This window comes from Clinocottus analis, unplaced genomic scaffold, assembly GCF_023055335.1.
Source record: "Clinocottus analis isolate CAN_PGR_092001 unplaced genomic scaffold, fCliAna1.0.p SCAF_10, whole genome shotgun sequence".
In the NCBI taxonomy this organism is placed as follows: domain Eukaryota; kingdom Metazoa; phylum Chordata; class Actinopteri; order Perciformes; family Cottidae; genus Clinocottus; species Clinocottus analis.
The window spans coordinates 667,744-689,188 of NW_027175821.1; the positions used below are offsets into that span (position 1 = coordinate 667,744).

A 21,445-nucleotide genomic window follows, 5' to 3' on the forward strand; every position below is an offset into this window, starting at 1 on the left:
TAGATTGTGACATTGTGTATTTGTATTAAAGTCTTTTATAATTATTTTTACATCAAAAGCTATTTTTATCCCTGTTGGCGGCATAGCTTCATGGACGCTACCTTGGCGTCTCTCCACCATTTTGGACCTCAATAAAACAGCTGAGCATCTGGACGCGTTGCCGTTAAACCAGAGTTCCAGAGATTCGTGGTGGCCAGATTACATTAGCTGATTCCTGGCTCTCCCTCCATTTTCTCTTCACTTATCCAGTCAAATATATATTTAAACCACATTGAATCCTGTAAATCCTGCCAGACAAAAGTCCCTTATGCAAGAAACATTTTTCATAAACCTCAAATTGTCTTTTTCCACCTGTGAGGTTTACAAATATGAGTGTTCAAAGTTGGATTCAGTCTCCCAGAAATTACTTTTCCTCCACTGCATTGGGAATTTACATTTCTGTTGATGCTAGATTATATTTGCGCTTGATGTACCACAAATAAGTACCAACGAAAAAAACCCAGGAGGTCGCCATTCATGTGGCGTTGTGCCGAAACCAAACCACTTTGGTTATGTTTGGTTTCAATTTGGCAGTAATTTAAAAAAAGATTGCTCAGAGTTGGGAGTCCTTTACGATTACCTCCCAGTCTTTTATTTTAATGAAGCACCTTTTTGAAAAGCCAAATGTTGAACGCAAATTAAAAAAAACGTCCTCGTCGCTCTCAATGATGCCCGTCAAGTACAGACAAAGAGAATTGAATGAAACTAAAGAGTGAAGATGTGATGCCAGTTGGACGAACGCAATAGAGAATGTCATTTTGGAGTGAAACCGACAGACGCGCCTTTGTGTGTAATGGAGCTTGATAATATTTAATAAGCCATTGCTCCAGCTCGCTTGATGAAACACACATTTACATTCAATAACAAGCATACAGTGGAGACACATTCAACAATTACCTCTTTAGAGTTTCCATCTTGATGGCCACGGAAGATGCTTATTAAAATGTAATGTGATTGTGGTACTCAAGCGCAGTCTTGTGTGCAATGTGTGTGTGTTTTATGTACCGTAGACTGTATATAAGAAATAGACGTATTCACCGTAGCGTCACCCGTTGGTTTGGGCACCAAGAGTTCTGCAGTTCTGTTCCATCTGTTGCTTGTTGGAGAGTTTAACAAGTTAAACTGGTGAAAATGTGTTTTTCACCACGATAGCGCCTTGGCAGAGCTGGTAACACTTAATTCTTTGTCGTTTGGCCTTGGCGCCTTTATGAAGAAAGTCTCTTCTCCTGTATGTTGTCGCTTGGGAGAAGACTTGTATTGCCTTTCAGTGTGATGCAGTCAAATAATAGTTTTCATTTTCTAGTTATTTTTATTTTTTATTTTGGCCTTGGAGAACCTAGCACCTTATTTGTTTCTGTAATCTTTTTTTTTCTTCCCGGTAATCATTTTCATATAAATAAATGTCCCTCTTTACTTTTCTTGCTCTGTTGGTCCCATCTTTTTGGCAGATAAAGTGCTTTGTTTCCTGTAACTCCATGTGTTCCCCAGTTAAAGTTATACTGCAATAGTGTGTGTTGGGGTTAGCACCAAAAACAATTCCTCAAATACCTACATAGAGAATAATAAACGCTACACAAACAATTCCAGTGGACTTTCAATGAAATGTCAGTCCAGTTGAACACATAGATTTTCAATTAAATCTTATTTAAATGATATGGTTTCAACTCTAACATGTTAACAATGTGTCTCTGTTGCAACTAACCGAGAAGAGAATGTGTGTTCCTTTGAATGTAAAAGAAGACAACACACACACACACACACACACACACACACACACACGCACACATAAACCTGGCATTCAAAGCAGATCAACACATTGACAAGCGCAAGGCAAGTTTGGGACTTGTTCCATTTCCTTCGCTCGTGGCATCTGCCTCGACATTTGTTTTATAATATATATATATTCTATTTCAAACTTTTTCCCAGGTACACAGCATCGCCGCACTCTTCTCCCCTGCCGTCGTGCGTCACCTTCCTCGCGCTGGAGTTGACAGAAAACGAAGTGTTGGCGGGGCGGCCGCCCACGGCGGCGCCTCCGCTGTACCGAGAGCTGGAGGCGCTGGACGGTTCCGGTGGTTCGACACCCAGCAACTAGTTGCAGAGTTGTGGGTGTGAATCTGTCTTTGTACAGGCCGTCTGTTTTGCTATGCTGAAAGCTGACAACTTAGAGAAGAAATATTAATGATAATCTGGGGGTTTGCTGCAACACAGTTTAGTTCATCAAACACTCGGATGCACTTCCTCTCCACACAGGAACAGAAGGTTGATGTCCTCTTGAGTGTCTTTACCACTGAATGATCGTGTTCCTGGTCCAATAAAGTTGTATTTAGGGGTAAAGTGAGCATCTAAGAAACATTGTTTAGTCTGGAAGGTGAGGTTCACGTGAGGGGATGTGGTTTATCTCTGTAAAAACTGTTAACATTTACACTATCCACCATGGAAATAACCATTACATCTGCTTTATACTTGTTGAGGAAGTCCCACAAATGTCGAAACGCCATCGTGTCTGGGTTCATAATATTATCCGTAGCTGCATACGGCTCCGACTCCTCCAGGATCTCTTCCTTTCCACTCAAGAGAGACGGCGAGGGGTGCGTCCGCCTCTTGTGTAGACACGGTAACTTTCTGTAGACACGGTAACTTTCTGTAGACACGGTAACTCTCTGTAGACACGGTAACTTTCTGTAGACACGGTAACTCTCTGTAGACACGGTAACTCTCTGTAGACACGGTAACTCTCTGTAGTCACGGTAACTCTCTGTAGACACGGTAACTCTCTGTAGACACGGTAACTCTCTGTAGTCACGGTAACTCTCTGTAGACACGGTAACTCTCTGTAGACACGGTAACTCTCTGTAGTCACGGTAACTCTCTGTAGACACGGTAACTCTCTATAGTCACGGTAACTTTCTGTAGACACGGTAACTTTCTGTAGACACGGTAACTCTCTGTAGACACGGGAAGACACTGTATTTTCTCTCATTTTTACTTGTATTTTGTTTGATTTTTGGAGCAGTGGAAAGTCATACTTTTCACCGGTTTATCTTCGCAATAAGCAATACACCAGCCGGCCACAGGAAAATGAATCGTGTCGGCCTTCACGTTCCTAACGGGAGGATGCAGGTGCCGGTGATCTCGTGATAAAGCAGCAGCAGCTGTGACTTCATATCAGCAGCAGCTGCTGTGACTTTATATCAGCGGCGGCACAGCAGGGCTTTCGCCGCGTGGAGCGTCCACAGAAACACACCCGGCGTGTGGAGGTGCGACTCTGTGCTGCTCGGTGGCGTGGCTGAGGGATGGTGTGCAGAAGCGCCGCCCGGCAGCTCCTCTGTTGATGACCAGAAGGACTTATCACACTGACAATGGATCTCAGTTCATACGATGCACACTCTCTCTCTTTCGCAAATGCATTATTCCTGATGTTTATCATCACAAGGAGCCGCTCCGAACGGAAAATACAAAGGCAGACGAGGAGGAGCGGCGGGCTCATCATCATGCAGCGTCACGTCTCCTGAGACTCTCACTCTATTTAGTTATTTAATTAAACAATTAATGAATAATCATTTAGACAACCTGTTCCTCATGGTATTTATTTGACACATTCAAATTATATCATCCACGTGAGTCGCGTAGAGCCAAAGAGTTTTTGTTTTGGGGCGTCTGCTGGCCGGCCAGCGTTTTTGAGATTGGAGTGGGACACGGAGAAAAGCTGATGTTGTGATCGTCACATTCAAACATCTTTGATGTGACGTGTCGAGTCTTTGCCGATCAGTGTTAAGATGTCTACAGAGTCTTCATTTTCCTTCCACCAGTTTTTTAATGGCAAGCCAGTCAGCTTGCTATCACGTTTTTGGGTTGTGTATGGCGTTAAAGTTTCATTACGTATTGGAAAAATACGTAACATGAGGAAACATACCGAGGAGATCAATTACAGTAAAAAGGGCTCACATGCCCTCTTTTCACACTCAATAAAGTCAAACTGCATATATTTTATTTATCAGCGGCCATTATCAGACAATAAGTGACGTTGCCTAAAGGATCTTCGGAACTCTAACGTTGATTAACTTCATTAAAATTTCTGAAATGCAGCAAAGCCTTGTGGGAAGAGTTATCGGCTCAGAAAAAAATTAAATCTACCGTTAAATGTTTTTGATTACTTAAACCCTGTAATCCCTGTAACCTCTGTAAGAGGTTGAACCCGCTCGACTGAGGGTCAATCTTTAGCATCGTAGCCGGCTCCCTGCTCCATCATTAGGAGCAGTCAGTCTTTGTAGTGTTTTCAATTTAAGCTTCTGACCTGTGGCCTTTTTTCTTTATTTCGCTGACGACACTGGGAATAAAGCTTTTGTATGTATCAGTCAAACTTCTCTTCACAGCTCTTATTTTTTTATCTCTTGCTGAGCTTTGATGGAGATTTTAAATTGTCAGCATCTTGCAGGTACCTCCTACATATTTAATATTCCTTTTTTCTGTTTTTCCCTCATTGACACTGACAATTATTAAAAAGGGTAACTATTTTGTTCAGAGCTCTGATTAAACACCACCGTTGGGGATGATTGACCACACACCATTTATTTTAAATCATCAGCTACCTGACTAATTAATTCATAATGATGTAGTAGTCTTACTGTTTTTACTTTTTAATATATTTTTTAAAATGGTGTTGCTGGTAACACTGATCCCAGGACTTGGTTCTGGGCAAACTGGGATCCGTCATTGACTCTTGTTGGACTTCGACTTGGCCACTTATTCTGAAAAATCTGCACTTCTGATCATTTCTTATTGCAAAAGTTTACATGGTGAAATATATCCAATAAGCCCTCCTTTTTCACATTCACTTTCCCCTATTAAATACTATTTATTGCAGATTATGTCCAACAGAAAACACTTGGGAGCATCTGCGGTGTCTTTCTCTTTTTTTCTGCAGTTGTAACAGATGTTGGCCCTTTGGTCAGAACATTTTTCGCATGTTAATCAGTCGGCCAGTCAGTCCTAATTATCTGGAAGCCCTTACCTCCGCAAAACAAAGACGGGCAGCAATGGTGAGAAGACGTGGCTCAGTGAACTTTCACTCCACTCCGAGTATTGGACAGTTACACATTACTTGAAAACCGGAGTTTGTACACACAACATATCATTTAAAGCAGACTTTTATTTCAAAGTATTTCACTACTCGAATATAAACTCTATAAAAAATACATGACAATGTCAAATCACATATAATACAATATATAACAACACACACAATCAAACTATCTACAAAATATGTGGGTCAGAGGTGGAAAGGCTCATTATCACAATTATCTCTGTCTTCCACTTCAACTTGGCCTGTCCAAAAGTGCGGCCCGGCAGCTCGTGTCCGTCGTCTAGGGCCAGCAAGGTGGGGGTTCTGCCTGTGGCACATGGGGACCAGCAACAGGTCCCGTACCCATGTGCGTGCAGCTCAGCAGAGCTATTCCCTGCATGACCACGGCGTCGTCCTGTTTCTTGATCCTCTGGTTGTGCCACTGTGCAACCGTGGTGTGGCTCACGTCCAGCGGCTGCATGGTGGTCTGCAGCATCACGGTGATGTTCCCCAGAATATGCTGCCTGATCATCCGATAGTCCTGGACAATCAAGTCCCACCGCAACATTGTCAGAGTCCCTATTTTTTTGGGACAACTTAATTTTTTTGACTCGTGAAATTTTTTTTTTTTTGACCCGTGATTTTTTTTTTGTCATGTAATGTAATGTTTTTTTTTAACGTGAAATTTTTTGAGGAATTTTTTTTTGATGAGTGAAATATTTTTGGGGATTTTTTTTATTTTTTCGTCATGTAAATGTAACATTGATCTTGTTGATGAATGCAATTAGACTTTATTTTCTTTTTTCACTCGTGATTTTTTTTTTGTCACGGAGATATTGTTGATGCAGAGTAACATGCTGGTGGAGCAGAGAGGCTGCAGAATGAGAGGAAGCAACATAATAAGAGGACGCCAAGATGCTTTGGCGATACTTTCTGACCACCGAGCAAGTACTTCTGTGGGACTTTTGCACAAAGTCCACTTGAGGTCCTTGCCTCTAACTTCTCTGGGGCGCAATAGAGTCTTTAGTCCCTGGGTGGGCTTGAACCACCAACCTTTCAGTTAACAGCCGAATGCGCTAACCAATTACGCCACAGAGACTTCTTCGAGAGATTTGGTGGAGTATTTTTTTTTGCTCATGTTTTTTTTTTTTTGCCTAGTAAAATTAATTTTTTTTTTTTTTTTGCATTAACCAATTATGCCACAGAGATTTCTTTGGAAAGACTCGGTGGAGTTTAAAAAAAAAACAAATTACGTAAATGTAACATTGAATTTGTTAATGAATGCAATTGGACATTTTCTTTTGCGCTAGTGAATTATTTTTTTTGTCATGTAAATGTAAAATAGATATAGTTGATGAATGCAATTGGACATACTCTTTTTTTTTGACTAATTGAATATATTTTTTTCGTCATGTAACGTCATTGGGAACAACAGCAGTAGCTGGAGGGAAAGTGCATCACAGACGTCTGAAGTAAAGGCAGCGTTTTCCTGTGTTTACTGCACTGAATGAACGTTTACTTTGTGAATCAAGCAGGAGATCAGAAAGAGAGGAGATAAGAGATCCAATGTGTGCAGCTTATCTCCAGTAGCAGCCTTCGTGGTGCGTTTGCTGACCGGCAATCTCCGGTAATCTCCAGCACAGGTCATCGCGGCCACACCTTAAGGAATCCATCATCTTCACAATGCCCCAATACACCTCAGCAAGGTCGCTAAAACGGCTAGCAGCTTTCTGTGCTAACCCTGGTGGTTAATGTAATGTTGAACTGAAAAACTCGGATTAGGCATTCCACTCCTGCAACATCGTCTGGCGTAGTGGAGGGTGTTTCTTTTTTTAAAGGGTCAAATTAGATGTAGCAGAACTAAAGAGATCGTCCGACAACTTGTTTTCTGACAGATCTGCAAGTGACCAGTCCCACGGTCAACACACGGACTGTCCAGCGTTGTCACCTAATGCATGAACTGACTGCCCATCAATGATTTAGACAGAGAGGAGATGAAACAAGTGGTTTCATAAACACAGATAAAGTCTATTCACACAATTTTCTCTTTTAATCTGACAATACATATTGTTGAGATATTGTTCAATTGAACTTTCTTTCTTTAATTTGATTGTCAGTAGCGTGACGGCGTACAGACGTGAACACAACTGCTGGCTGCTTCAACACATAAGGGACAATATAAATTATGTACGGTGGAAATACTGTGTTTTAGTATAATCTATTCATTTCTTTGACTAATGAAGGAGCCATTACTGCTGCTCCAGTGCCACTGTCTGCTGTTAGTACTGTGCATCTGTATGCGCACATACACATTGTGATAGACGTGTGTGTGTGTGTGTGTGTGTGTGTGTGTGTGTGTGGAGCTTTTACCTTCTTTATTTACATTGCGTTTGCTCTTTCATAATGCATTCATGAATGTCTGTGTTGTGATCACGTATGTATCCTCTGTTGTTTACTTCTCTTATGTCTTTGCTCTTTGCACTCAGCAAATGGATGATTTCAGAACGTCATTGTACACGTTGTGCAGTGGAGATGCAGCATTGTGTTGCTCTCCACTGACTGTTGTCCATAAAAAGTTTGCTCAACTAGTTTCCGTGGCAATGCGCCGCCCATTGGAGAGTGTCAATTGGATGAAGTGCCAGCGTCGTCTGATTGGATTGGGCCTGGAACCGATAATTAGACCAGCCAGACTTTGAAAATATGATCAACACGCACTCATCAAGCCGGCTTGTTGCAGCAGTGGTCTCACACTGTGTGCTGTGGCAGCAGCTTGGAGTGAAGCAAATGGCTCCTGTGGTAATATTTAACTTTGACAGCAGTGGAAGGGGAGCAGATATTGGCGAAAGGAGAAGATTTAGTTTGAGTAAAGTACGTTTGCAGCTTGTTTTCACCGGATATGAAGCTTTTACTGGAGAGGAGGATGAAGAGTTAACGCTGCTTTGTGTTCTCATCAGTGTGTTACGGGCTGAGAATTAAACAGACCCTGTGTATGCCGCTCTCACACACACACACACACACACGACACAATATGTACACACACCACATCCCTGTCCCAGGACCGAGCATCGGATCAGAAAAACACATATTTTTATTTTTTTTATAAATTAAAAAAAATTCAAAATGTCCAAATTTTGAAAATTTTAAAAAGAATAAAAAAAAACCTTTGACAGGGAAAGAAGGAAGACACCTGAGACACCTTGAGGAGAGCAACAGCTGAGGATCCACTTGCCTTCCTGTCAACAGCTCACAGTCTTCAGACGGTTGTTCTGCCAAAAGAAGTAGATTTTAACTGGAGAGAGTGAAGTCAGCAGAGGAGGAGCTTCTTAAGGCCCTTTCTGAGCATCACAAGTCCTCACATCCTGGCACTCCATCATCTCCATCAGGACTCTTCTGGTCAGCGCCCAGAACTTCAAAAGATGACGATGTGAATTCAAACAATGTGCACATAGTAAAGCAGAAAACAACTCACAGACAACTGTTTGAACCCGACACGAAGGACTCGTGTAGAAGCAGCGTCACGCGACGCCCCGGCAGCGAGAACATCTTCAACCCTCGCCGTTGCAGACGGAGCTGTAGGAACGTTTCCTGGCCGGAGGACAGAGGAAGAAGAGGTGGAGCGGGTGGTGTTGGGTTCCATCCCGGGAGAAGACGCCGTCTGCGAGGCGTTCGGTGTCACTGTGGCGGTGGAGAGCGAACTGTTTGATGATCAGAACCAGGCTCCACGCGGCACATGATGAAACCTCGAGGTAAGCAGGAGGCGGTCCTCCATCGTCATCGTCACACTGGGAGCCGAGGCGACGGTGACAGATCGGATCTGAGGCCGAGCGGCTTGGATCTCAGGGGTCCGGTGACGAAACCGGCCTCAACGTTCCACCGATCGCAGTCGTCTCTCAACCCCGTATGCACTTCTCTTCACCTCCTTTCTTCCCTTTCTTCTTGCGCTTGCCTTACCCTCTTCCCTTCTCACCTTCACTCCTGCCATCCTTCCTCCTTCCTTCCCTCCTGTCTCCTCTTCCTTCATCATCATTACGGTCTCGTTTGACTCACTTTCCCACATCTTTTTCACCTCTTCTCATCCTTTGCTTCTTCCTTTCTTCTTCTCTTTCCACCTTTTTTTCCAGCCTTGCTTTTCTGCCTTTTCCTCACATGGTTTTCTCCCTCGTTTCCTCCTTCCTCGGCCACTTCACCCTCTTCCATCCCTTTACTCTCACACTTCCCTCTGCAGTGAATTTCAATGCATTGACATCAGTACCTCAGTCGCATCCATTTCATCCCTCTTGAGCATCTCTTCCCTGATTCTCAGGATGCTCTTCTCTCTCTCCTCCTCCTTCTCTTCCTCCTCCTCCTCTTCTTCCTCCTCCTCCTCTTCCTCCTCCTCCTCCTCCTTCCAGCAGGACTTCATCAAACCGTCTTTTCCAACTCTTTAACCTAATCCACGCTGTCAATCCGACGCTCTCCATCCTTCCTTTGGGCTCTGGCGAGTTTGTCCGTGTGAGTCGCAACATGACGATGATTTAATGACACAACAGGATTGGACGGCGTGTGCGTCCCACTTCATTTTGTCTGCCAGTGTGTGTTTGTGTGTGTCTGCATGTGGTTGCCGGTGTGAGTGAGTGAGATGCTTCCTGACATTTCAGGAAAGGTTAATAGAGTCCTGCTTCACACCGAGAGAGAGAGAGAGAGAGAGAGAGAGAGAGAGAGAGAGGGAGAGGGAGAGGGAGAGAGAGAGAGAGAGAGAGAGGGAGAGAGGCAGCGAGAGAGAGAGAGAGAGAGAGAGAGAGAGAGAGAGGGAGCGAGAGAGAGAGAGAGAGGGAGCGAGAGAGAGAGAGAGAGGGAGCGAGAGAGAGAGAGAGAGAGAGAGGGAGCGAGAGAGAGAGGGAGCGAGAGAGAGAGAGAGAGGGAGCGAGAGAGAGAGAGAGAGGGAGCGAGAGAGAGAGAGGTGAAGACAAAGGGATTCAGAAGAAAGAAAGTCAAATGTGAGTGTAAATACGGCCATCAGTTCTCTCCTGATGGCGTCCCGCCGCCTATGTGGTTGTTTATTTCACACAGTCTGCAAAAACAGCCTCACACACAGCTCAACACACACACACACACACACACACACACACACACACACACACACACACACACACACACACACACGTTGTGTCATTTGAGCTTTGATCAACATGTTTAGAATCAAAACACATTTCCTCAGTTGGAAAAAACGAAATTAAATTACAAGCTAATTAAAGTCCTTCAAAATAAAGTTACTGGATGTGACGCTGCCTTCTGACTTCTGTTGGACAAAACGTACGTTACACACCTGAGTTACAGGAACATCAAGAAGAGGACAAACAAAGCTAGTGAAGAACATGGATACAGGCGATGAAGTGAAGGGTCACATTCAATGTTTCATGCACAGGTTTATGTATATATATATATATATATATATATATATATATATATATATATATATATATATATATATATTCTGAATGTTTCATAGAGAACCTTAAAGCAGACTTAGGGTTGTGTGTTCAGGAGTCAGCGCAGTGACATCACATGTTAATGAACACCTGATGTGAGGAACAGAGACAGTTTATGGAGGGATGAGCATCTCCCGCTGAGGCGCGATCGCTGTCTGAGATTTGCAAAACACACAAAGGGAAAGCTGCAAACCCGCCGCAGAGAAGAATGGAACTTTAATCTGTTTAATTGGATAAAGCAACAAAAGGAGTGTTTTCCATTGTTGAAGCTTAAGAAGATCTGAGAGGCTGAGTTGAGGAAATACAGAGGAGGTGAACGAGGAGGAAGGTAGAACGGAGAGAGAGGAACTATGAAGAGAAACGGAGACAAACAAACAGGTGAACAGAAATGAAAGGTGAAGATCTGGTGGAGGGGATGCAACACCCCCCAAATACAGAACTGGTCAAAGAAAGCAAGATAGAGAGGAAAGAGGGAAACGAGCTGAGCGGAGAGAATAAATACGATTGTTTCTGGTGACGTGAATCCTCTCAGATTAGAGCCGGGCCTCGTGCACAGAAACCTCTCGTCTCTTTGATCGTCCCCATAATCAGACTGGAGCTCAGGGTTTATGGAAACGCTTTCCCTCTCTGAGCACACTGCGTGTGTGTGTGTGTGTGTGCGTGTGTGTGTGTGTGTGTGTGTGTGTGTGTGTGTGTGTGTGTGTGTGTGTGTGTGTGTGTGTGTGTGTGTGTGTGCCAGCATTGTTCTGTTTTGAGTTGTTTTAAGGTGATGCATCAGGAAAAAAGGCCACAGAACAATAACTGTCCCCAAAGGCTCGGGCGTTTTAATGCATTTCAATGTGAGTTGTTTCTTTGTGTTAACAGACAACACAACCTCCATTGAATCCTGCACGACCAGAGCAACACACTCGTGTGCCAGATGAATGAAAACTCTGCAGTTTTGCCTCCGTTCATCTGATAAATGGTGCTAAACATTGAATTTTAAAGATGAGCATGAATGAGATTATTTCAATCTCAATGACGCAGCGACGTGAGAAGTTTTAAGAAGTGACATCATTGTTGTGTCTGCACTGCAACGACCAGGAAGCATCGTAGTGAGTCGTTGCTGCACAGGGGCAACAATGACTGAGGTAAGCGACAGAAAACAACAGACAGATGGGCCGCCATCTTGACTGTAAGGAAGCCCGGAGGGGACAAGTGTTTGAGATTCAGCTCCTTTGTTGGGAGAGCTTCACTTTCCTACTGGTGAAGAATCATTTCCCCGAAGGTAGATTGTTGTGTAGAAGTACATTGCCACTATAAATGATTTAAAAATGTTTTCTCATGGAAAAAATAGTCATAAGTTTATTTTCATCTCTGCTCTGATGGTGAAATGAGAAAAGAAAAGGAAAGTTTATGCAACGTTTCTCTATCCAGCTTGTGTCCTGTGGAAGTCCTGATGATATGCGTCAGATAATGTTGTGTACTGTTGTTGTTTCTTTTCAGGAAGTGTTATTTTGGTGTACATGGTGTGCTCTGTGGCTTCTATAATCCAACAAAGCAAAGCGACAAACAGCGAGAAAGAGAGTGTGTGTTTGGATGCTGCTGTGGAGGAGTTTTGTCTTTTTTGGGTAAAATGTAAACAGAAAGTTGCTTCAAGAGGAAGAACTGCAGCATCTGTCTCACTGTTGTGTTGCTTTTTCAGAGGAAGAAGCGGAGTCTCAACTTTTGGGGAACTCCAGATACTCACCTTTTCTCTTCTTTTTCTATATTGCGAGCTGAACTGCTTCAGTTAAACACCTCGCCGAAGGTCAACTCTCATTCCAAGTGTTTGACGTTGGACTTGCTTGTGTTGCAGGATTTCACTCGTCAGAAGTCTCTGTGCCAAATCCTTTATCTGGTGACGAAGCTCAGGCGGAGCGACGGCAAGACTCATTACAGCCACCAGGCGGCTGATCACTGAGCTCCAGAGCTGTGAGAGACGTGAGGTTTCCAACAAGGAGTTCATGTCCAGCATTCAGACGTTTAGACTGCTGCAGAGAGCTGAAGCCCTTTCATTTATCTCTCCCTCATCGAGCTCAACTCAATCACAAACATGCACAGAAATGCAAAGACGTTCATATCACATGTGGAGGAACTGCATTCAAGGCTCAAGTGAATATTAATTTAAATGAATCGCTAACATAACCCACTTTGTGTTTTGTGGGCGCTTGAACATCAGCTCAGTTCTCCTTTTCCAAGAATGAAGAGAGGTGAAGTAACACCTGACTGTGTGGTTTGTCCCTTCCGGGCTACTGTAGAAACCAACATGGCGGACTCCAGGAAGAGGCCCGGGAGTGAAGCATGTTCATGCACGAGTGAGATCTACACCACGGCTCAAAGGTTTGTGGTCACACAGACACATTTTCAGTTTCTTTACAAGTTCTCTCATGAAACATGTTTCACCTCTGAGAACAAGAAGAGACCGAAGAGTCTCCAGACCCTCAAGCAGCTCAAAGCCAGATGTAGAGCTGCTCTCACCAGCACAGCTGTTTTAAGGGTTTTAAATGGTTTTCAAGAGTTTTCAAGGGATTTAAAGAGTTCAAGAGTTTTCAAGGAATTTTAAGGTTTTATTAAGTTTAAAAAAAATAATAACTTTCAAGTGTTTTTACAGGTTTTCAAAGGATTTAGGAGTTCTATTAAGATTTAAAAAATGATTTTCAAGTGTTTTTAGGGTTTTCAAGGGATTTTAAGGGATTTTGAAAAATGTTTAATGGTTTTAAGGGTTTTCTATCCTCCATTATTCTTCTAAGGCGATGATAAACACAAAGTACCATCAGAACCCTGATAGCTGCTGGACATGAGCCTCTATACACGATGTAGATGTTTCATGAAGAACCAGATGTTTCACCTGGAATAGTCTTTCACCACATTGACAAAGTACAGAGAGTATTTATGATTCATTTCATGTCATCTTCATTAAAAAAGCTGCTTTTCTTTGAAAAATAAGGACATTTCTAAGTTTTTGAACGGGGTGTGTGAAGCAGCGGCTCAGAGCACAAGACAAACTTCCTCCTCTTATAGTTATGAATATGATTTTACATTTATGCTATTAGAGCCCCCTAAAACGTACGAGCTGGACCACGGGTCGGTGATCCTGTTATGTGCCGTATGAACATAAAGGTTAGCATTAAGTTTCAAAATGACGCCCCATCAAAATTCAATTTTCCAGCATGTCTGTAAATTTATTCCATCCATAAAGGCGTAGCGACGTAAAAAAAATAGTTTATTTTCTCCCATAATAGGGACATTGTACACTATGCGAGAAGGCGGCCATCATTATGAAAACGTCATTAACCTCCTCATTCATCCACTGCCCTTAACGCTCTTTCCCTGGGCTCGTTTTATCATCACTCCACTCAACCCTTGACCTCCCAAATCTCAAAGTAAGCAGCACAAAATGTGCAAATAAACAGAGGCTTCCATACGTACATGTGTGTATGTAAATAAATATGCCTTCATACACACACACAAGCTGGTCTTAGGTTTAGTTTTCACTAAACAAAGTGTCAGAGAGACAGTCTGAGAGCAGCAGGCGGACTCTCTCGTTCTTGAGCCGCAGACATATTGAAAAGACAGCGGACTTCCAAAGTGCTGTCAGGCAGACGGAGAGAGTTCCACCCTTTGACCAGAGAGATCTACTCGGGGTTATGAAGCGACGGCATGACTGAGATGAACTGTGGAGCCAAACCAGCGAGGGCTTTGTGAACCAGCGAGGGCTTTGTGAACCAGCGAGGGCTTTGTGAACCAGCGAGGGCTTTGTGAACCAGCGAGGGCTTTGTGAACCAGCGAGGGCTTCGCATTGTGTCCTGAAAGCAACGGGGAGGTTTCAGAGTAGTGGAGTTATTCGGCCGGACGTTTCTGTTCCGGTTGGTGCTCGTGCAGCTGAGTTATGGACGACTTGTAATCTATGGATTGTTCGTGAGGGAAATGAGCAGAGAATCGCAGTAACCCAACACGCTAATAACAATTGCATGCTTGTGTTCCTCTGTTCCTCTGGCAGTTTGTGAAAGAGAGCCTCGTTGGTTTAACCACTGAGAACCGGAGGTCACGATCAAAAGGTTGCTCTGAGGTTTTTAATCCCGTCACATGTTCACAGCCAGAAAGAAAAAAATCCCTTTTCAGCTGAAGTAAGATGGCTTCCATCTTAAAAAATAATGCACAGTATACATATATATATAAAACATATATATAAATCCTCATCAGCCTACTGAAGCTCTCTCGATGCCTCCAGACACAGGATCCTGTCAATGAGGGCCGGACCCCCGTGGTCCCATGAACCAAGTCAGCCTTCGGCATGTTCAGTTTTCCCAGATGAAATATCCTTCATTCCTTTATTAATGATTGGACGCTTCAAAGCCGGGTGCTTCTGAAAGAATAGCCGCTCCCCTTGATGTGGATTTGAACGTTTGGAACGAACCAGAACAAGAGCTGGAACCGTTGCGCAACATCCAGTTTTTACAGTCAATTTCATTCAGTAAAATGTCTTGTACCTCGTTTTGTAAGCTGCACCGCCTCGTGCCACTGGAGGCCTGAAGGAGAGAACACAGAGAAGTTGTGTTCGTAGGGGATCCTTCAGCCCACGGTCAGAACATCCTGAACATCTGGATCGTGCTCCCAGAGAAACAAGCTGAGCGAACGCCGGTGGCGTCTCCGCTGTGCATTTAACACACGACATATGTTTTCATTATCCTTTTAATCACTTTGCTTTGGATAATCACTTTGCATGAATTCATTTATAGCCTTCAGCAGGGTTCATTTTGGCAAGCGTGATGTGGACAGTGAAGGCGGCCTCACACACAGACAGCCCGGTTCGACACAACTTTTACTAATCAAAACTCGACACCTCATGAAAGCAAACCAGGCTCTCTGTGAAGAAAGCTGGACTTCTGTCATGGCTGCATTGAAATGGATGCTGAAGCTCATCTCATCTGGACGTTTGACTCGGTTGGCACAATAGCATAACATTTGGCGGAAAAGATTGTAAGGTCTGACATTCTCTAAATGGGTTTGTTTCATATATTCGGTCAACTTATTATTGCACCAAAGAGTCATTTTTCAGACGCTGTGTTCGGCAGGAATGTAAATGCCATTCGAAAGCACCCATTTCACGATCTTTCGGGACAAGATAACTTGTTTTTTTTTACTGTATTTATATGTGGGCTGTGCAGAAGTGCCCGATCAAATGTCTGGCGTAATGGTCCTACTCGACAAATCCAAGTCATTTTCATTCTGAATATGTTCTGCCGCCTGGTTAATACTGTCTGCTCGATCCCCTTCCATCTGCTCATCCATCTGCTCTGATGTGATGGAATTACGCGAGATCCTCCACGAGCATATTTCCGGCTTTCAACTATGATACATTATCTCCGTGCCAAGCCCCTCTGATCATCCAATGTGGGACATTTAGGCCTCGGATGCAACACAGAGCGCCGAAGACGTGGCAGCACCTGACGGTACGGCGTCGCCGCCTCCTGCAAACACTCTTCAAACCCTCTTTCACATCTGTCTTCCTGCATAAAAAACATTCAAACTAAGCTTGGTTAAAAAAGAGATGGTCTGTCGGTGAGGAGTAGAAGTGTTTTCTCATTGTCTTCATGTCTCCGCCCAGCTTGCCATCATGAGATTTCATCCTTCTGATTCAAAAACAAGTGTTTTATGTTAAGCTCACCTTTTGGCTTTTCTTCCTTTTTATATGAAGAATATATACACTGATGAAAAAGTTTATTGTTCACTTGACTGCCTTCAATGGAAGTTTCTCTTCTCACCCTGAGACATATAGAAGTATGGAAGCTCATTCTCGCCACACAAAAAAAAAAATTAGGACCAAAAAAAAAATTAGCAACAAAAAAAAAGAATTTAGGAGCAAAAACAAAACAAACTTTTTTTTCCGTTGACTTGAAAAAAGGCAACGAAAAAAAAAAAAGTTTCATTCCAGGAGAGAAATGAGAAGTTGACGACTGACTACAACTGTCAAAATTACAGTTACAGCCTAAATATAATTGTAGCTAATATTTGTACACAAAAAGTACATTGTTGTCCTTCCATTGACCATTTTAAGAACTGAGTAAAATGCAAAGTCCACACATATATTAAATGAATTATTTACTTTAAAGTAAACCATCAACAGGCTTACAGGTGGTTGACATTGCCAAGTTATCTTTTGGTAAATAATAGAGCACTTGAATATAAAACAGTGCTTACAATGTTAAATTAAAAGAATACGTGAATTGAAACAAGATTATTTTGTGACTTGTACTTGTTTTGTTGTATGAACAATACATATTTACATTTAAATGAAGGTATTGTAAAACCAAAGTGATGAAATAATGTATTACTTAGATTTTCTTTTCGTCAACGAAAAGAAAAAGAATTTTTTATTTTTTTTTAGGTCCTAATTTGTTTGTTTTTTTGTCCTAATTTGTTTTTTGTTTTTTTTGGCCCAATTTTTTTTTTTTTTTTTTAGGTCCTAATTTGTTTTTGTTTTTTTGGTCCTAATTTTTTTGTGTGTGTGCGAGAATGGGCTTCCATATGTAAGAGAGATGGATGGGGAATAAATGATGTGGTAACACTCAAACCCAATCTGTGTCTGATGGACGTGCGGTGGTATTTTCTCGAGCACCCAGTCGCCTGGAGGAGCAGCTCGTTCCTGCGTCTGACATTAATGTCGCGCGGCACCAGGTTAATGTGCTGTCACACGTCTGAACATCATCTCTGCAGGTCCCAAAGCTCCTGGACGCTCGAAGCAGACCGTCACTTCCTTAAGCGACTGACGCGCTCGCCTGCTTTTCCATCCGATGACACGAGGGGTAAACAGGAGTCCCACAGGCTTTGATTCTTAGTTCAACTCTCATTACGTACCATTCCAGGCAGAAGGTGTGTAAGATGTAAAAGCACCTCACCCCAAAATAACTCAGCCACACATTTGAACACTATGGTCTGCATGTTGACAGTCCTGTGTTTTGTCCACCATCACACGCTGTGTGGGTCTATTTCACCACATTATCTCTTAATTTCCACGTTGTCACATTCCCAGATTTAAACGTGTTGGTATTTGACAGGCTGAGGACATTAGTCATTACCAAAAAACAAAGTGTTTGGATGCTGAAACGAGACGGGTGCCGTCTAAATTATCTTAGAGCACACCCTTGTGGTTTACCTTAAGTCATTGGTTCTCAAATGGGGTTACGTGGAGGCACTCCAGGGGCTGAGTGAGAAATAAATTTAATAAAATTCAATAAAATTTAAGTGTATGTTCATAAACTAAATTCGATATTAAATCAGACACTAATGGCACAGTGCTGTGTGTTACATTTTTATTTCAACAAAAAGGATTCTGCTCTGGTTCGCGGGTAAAAATATTAAGCAGGGGGTACAAAAGAAGGCCACTCATTTGTTAAGGCTTTAATTGAGAAAATGACCTCAGTCGTCATCACTGCAGACCAACTGGGGCTTTAGGAAGTTAACAGAAGATGGCTGGATTCTACTAAAGGCTGTGGAAGTATCCACAGGCTATCGTGAGATGAATACAGGGATGATCAAATGTGTGTTTATTAACTCAGGAAGAAAAATACATTTTCTATTCCGTCTGTAGAAGAGACTTGTTTGCTTGTCCGACTCTCAATAAGCATCGCCATCTCCCACAGTGCACTTGGCTATCTGCGTCTTTTTCATCAGCTTTTCAAGAAAGTTAGATTTTCTCAGCCGTTGCTCTCCATTGTTCCGCGTTGAATGCTAATTCTGCAACTCCCGGGACGTGGAAATGGCCTCCCTGAAAATTACTTTGCACACCTCACTGACTGTCAGAGAGGAAGAGAAAGGAGAGGAGATGAAGGGAGATGGAGAGAATTGAAAAGGGAGGCCGGGGTCGGTGGGAAAAGGAGGGGAGATGACAAGAGTTGGGGGAGTTTGGGGGAAAAGGGAAGACATATCAATCCAGGAACTTGAAGAGGAAGGAGAACAAAATGGCCGAAGCAGAGGTAGCTTGCGTACTAATGCCAAATGCTCTTTGTCTTTGCCTGACCCTGCCGCCAGGCCTTCTGACCTGAGAGCAAGACATGTCCACCTCCTCATTTGAATGGCTTTAGGGAGGCTTTAACGGTACATGCAACGGGGTCAAGCTTTTAAAAAAGAGGGCAGGTCAAAAGGGCCAAATGTGTTGAGAGGGCTCTTGACTCTGTTTGATTTCTGCCGTCTAAAAACGTTGTAAAAGTGACGAGCAAGGAGAAAATAAAGTGCACCAAAACTTTCAAAAGTAGGAGGCCAGGTTCTTATGGAAAGCCAATGACTGCAGCAAATCAAACCCTGATGTGAGTTTACTGGACCGAGAAACATCCCTCCAGTACAACTGTGAGTAATCTAGATGAACTTAATTCATATTCTTTCTTCAAAATCTGCATATGGCAATTGTGGGAGGGGATGTTGCTGTGATTGTGGAAAATTTAACAATCTGGTAAAATACCGGCACTCGGGGAGTAACACTCAGCTTCTGACACTCAGCTTCTGACCTTCAGCTTCTGACCTTCAGCTTCTGACAGCGACTCCCCGTGACACGAAGAACTCAACATTAGTTACGTGACACGTGTACTTATTTTATGGAACAAATCCACTTACTTGAAACCAAACGTCAGCCTTTTCCTCGCTGTGTACAAGTACTTCTGTTGCCTCAAACCTAGCCAAGTACTTTTGCTGCGTCGGTAAACCTAAAAACTAAGTAAATCTAGAGCGTTACAGTTGGAAGCGTTAGGCCACTTGACCAGACGGCAGGATGTGGTGATATAAACTAAAAGAAGGGTTACGTTAAGGTGACTAAAACACTTTTGACAAAAAGAAAAAGACAATCATTTTGGTCTGTGACGGGACAAATATTAACAAAAAAAATAATGTTGTCCCTGCCCCGTGATTCAGATCCCCTCCAACATAACGGGTTCTTCCTCGTCTGAGGCTCGTCCACCAAGGTTCATGAAAATCAGACAGATAAAGAAACCAAACCAGAAACCGGTGGTAATAACTTCACGATAAATAAATGTTTGAGTCATTAAGTTCCCGTAGTGATAACTGACAACAAATGTATGATTTCTTTTTTTTTTTTACTGAGGAACCTTCACCGTAGAGAGGCGATATCAAATGAATATATATCTGCGATTGCATTACAGACAGAATTATTACTCAACTTTCTATTTATGGAGCCTGTTGAAACATATTTTTTAATCCTTGCCACACAAGGCTCCAGCAGCAACTTGTATTTTCCATCAAACAAGAAATACTCAACCTACACAGGATCAAACCATAACATGACATTTTTTTTGTTATTTTCTATCAGTGATTAAATGAAACCCCATTTATGTGAAACTTCTGTAATCATGTTGCCATTATGATGCCATTTTGTTCCTTTGATGATGGCACTTAATTAACCTTATGTTTCACTGCATTGTCATGTGTTTTCACGTGGATGTGCTCAAGGAGACGAAAGGATCTGTGAAGGAATTAATGTAAAAAAAACACTGGCAATATTATATTATGCAGACATTCAAAATGGTCTAAATGACAAAATAAGACCTGAATATGAAATGTGAAATAAACATCCTTTTGTTTAGTTTTTAATTTCATTCTCGAGTCTATCCAATTATCCTTTGAGGGATTTTGTATAACAAATAACAAAAAGAAATGTGCTCTCTGACTTTGGCTGAGTGAGAGTCAAAAACCGGAGGGCAGTGACTATCACCGACAGTGTCATTTTATTTTATTCATAATTTTTCTCTTTTTAGTGCCGCTCCGGGAACTCTCATGGCAATACAAAGCCTTTGTTCTCCGGCATCTTTAATTCATGAGAGACGCAATTATTTATCCTTTTTTTCCCCAACTGTGTGTGTCTGTTCGTCATCCCGCAGAACAACTGTTAGCTGGTTTTACTTTCAGGAAGTTGTCTCTTCGCACAGCCGAGCTCTGGGGACCGCTGACAATGGACCTGCTCGACTTGTTAGTGAACCTCTCGACTGGTTTCTGTTGAGGTTGACATCTTTGAAAAATTACAATTTCTGAGGGACAACTGGGGATATTTTCCTTTTTAAAGATGGACCAGCATGCGCTTATTTCCCTGCAGGTATGAAATAAGCTCTCATGCTGTTTAATATTAAATATATCACTCTTTGCTATCTTTAATCAAATGGGAAGAAGTCTTCACTTGAGCCAGAATCCTCGATCAGTCTCTGATGGCCAGGATGTCCCCCCCTTCGTTTCCTCGGGTTTGTTTTTAATCTCACGCTGTGCCTTTTATAGTTTTTTTTATTAGGATCATATCTATTTGCAGAATACGTCTCTGAAGAGACAACGGGAACATTGTTTAGGTCGCAAGAGGCTCACCGCTGTGGTCTGGTGACAATTTTAAACATGGCACAATTAGAACAGAACAAAACTACAGAACTATCACGCTCTGCATTTGAATTTCTTTGCACGGAAATGATCAAACTTTGAAGTTCAACTTGCACTTGGATAATGTATCCACCACGACGGGGAAGCAAAGAAACAAACTTTTATATTCTCGGATATGGAAACACGTATCTGGCTCTTGTTCAGACTGTATTTATTTAGATCTACAACTTCTGAAGCTGCTTCTTGTGGTGCTTTTAATTTGCATACAATTATAAGGTGCTTTGTTATTTTGTCCTTTTGATGTTACAATATGGATATGTATCTGAAATACCTGAGTGGCAGGGTCAAGACTGTTAGTAAATTCCCTCTTCTGTACTGCTTTCATGGTGAACTGTATTTTCCATAAGTTGTTGTGTTAGCTGATTGTAGCTGTGTATACTATGTATGACTATATATGATTTTTCAATCTTATGGTGTGTCTAGA

General features: G+C 42.4%; 1 non-coding gene across 1 annotated transcript; it reads right to left on the minus strand.

Annotated features, from left to right (window-relative positions):
• Positions 1-6,129: 6,129 nt before the first annotated feature.
• Positions 6,130-6,203, minus strand: trnan-guu (transfer RNA asparagine (anticodon GUU)). Its single transcript has one exon. It is a non-coding gene; the product is annotated as a tRNA-Asn (tRNA).
• Between the last annotated feature and the right edge of the window lie 15,242 nt (positions 6,204-21,445).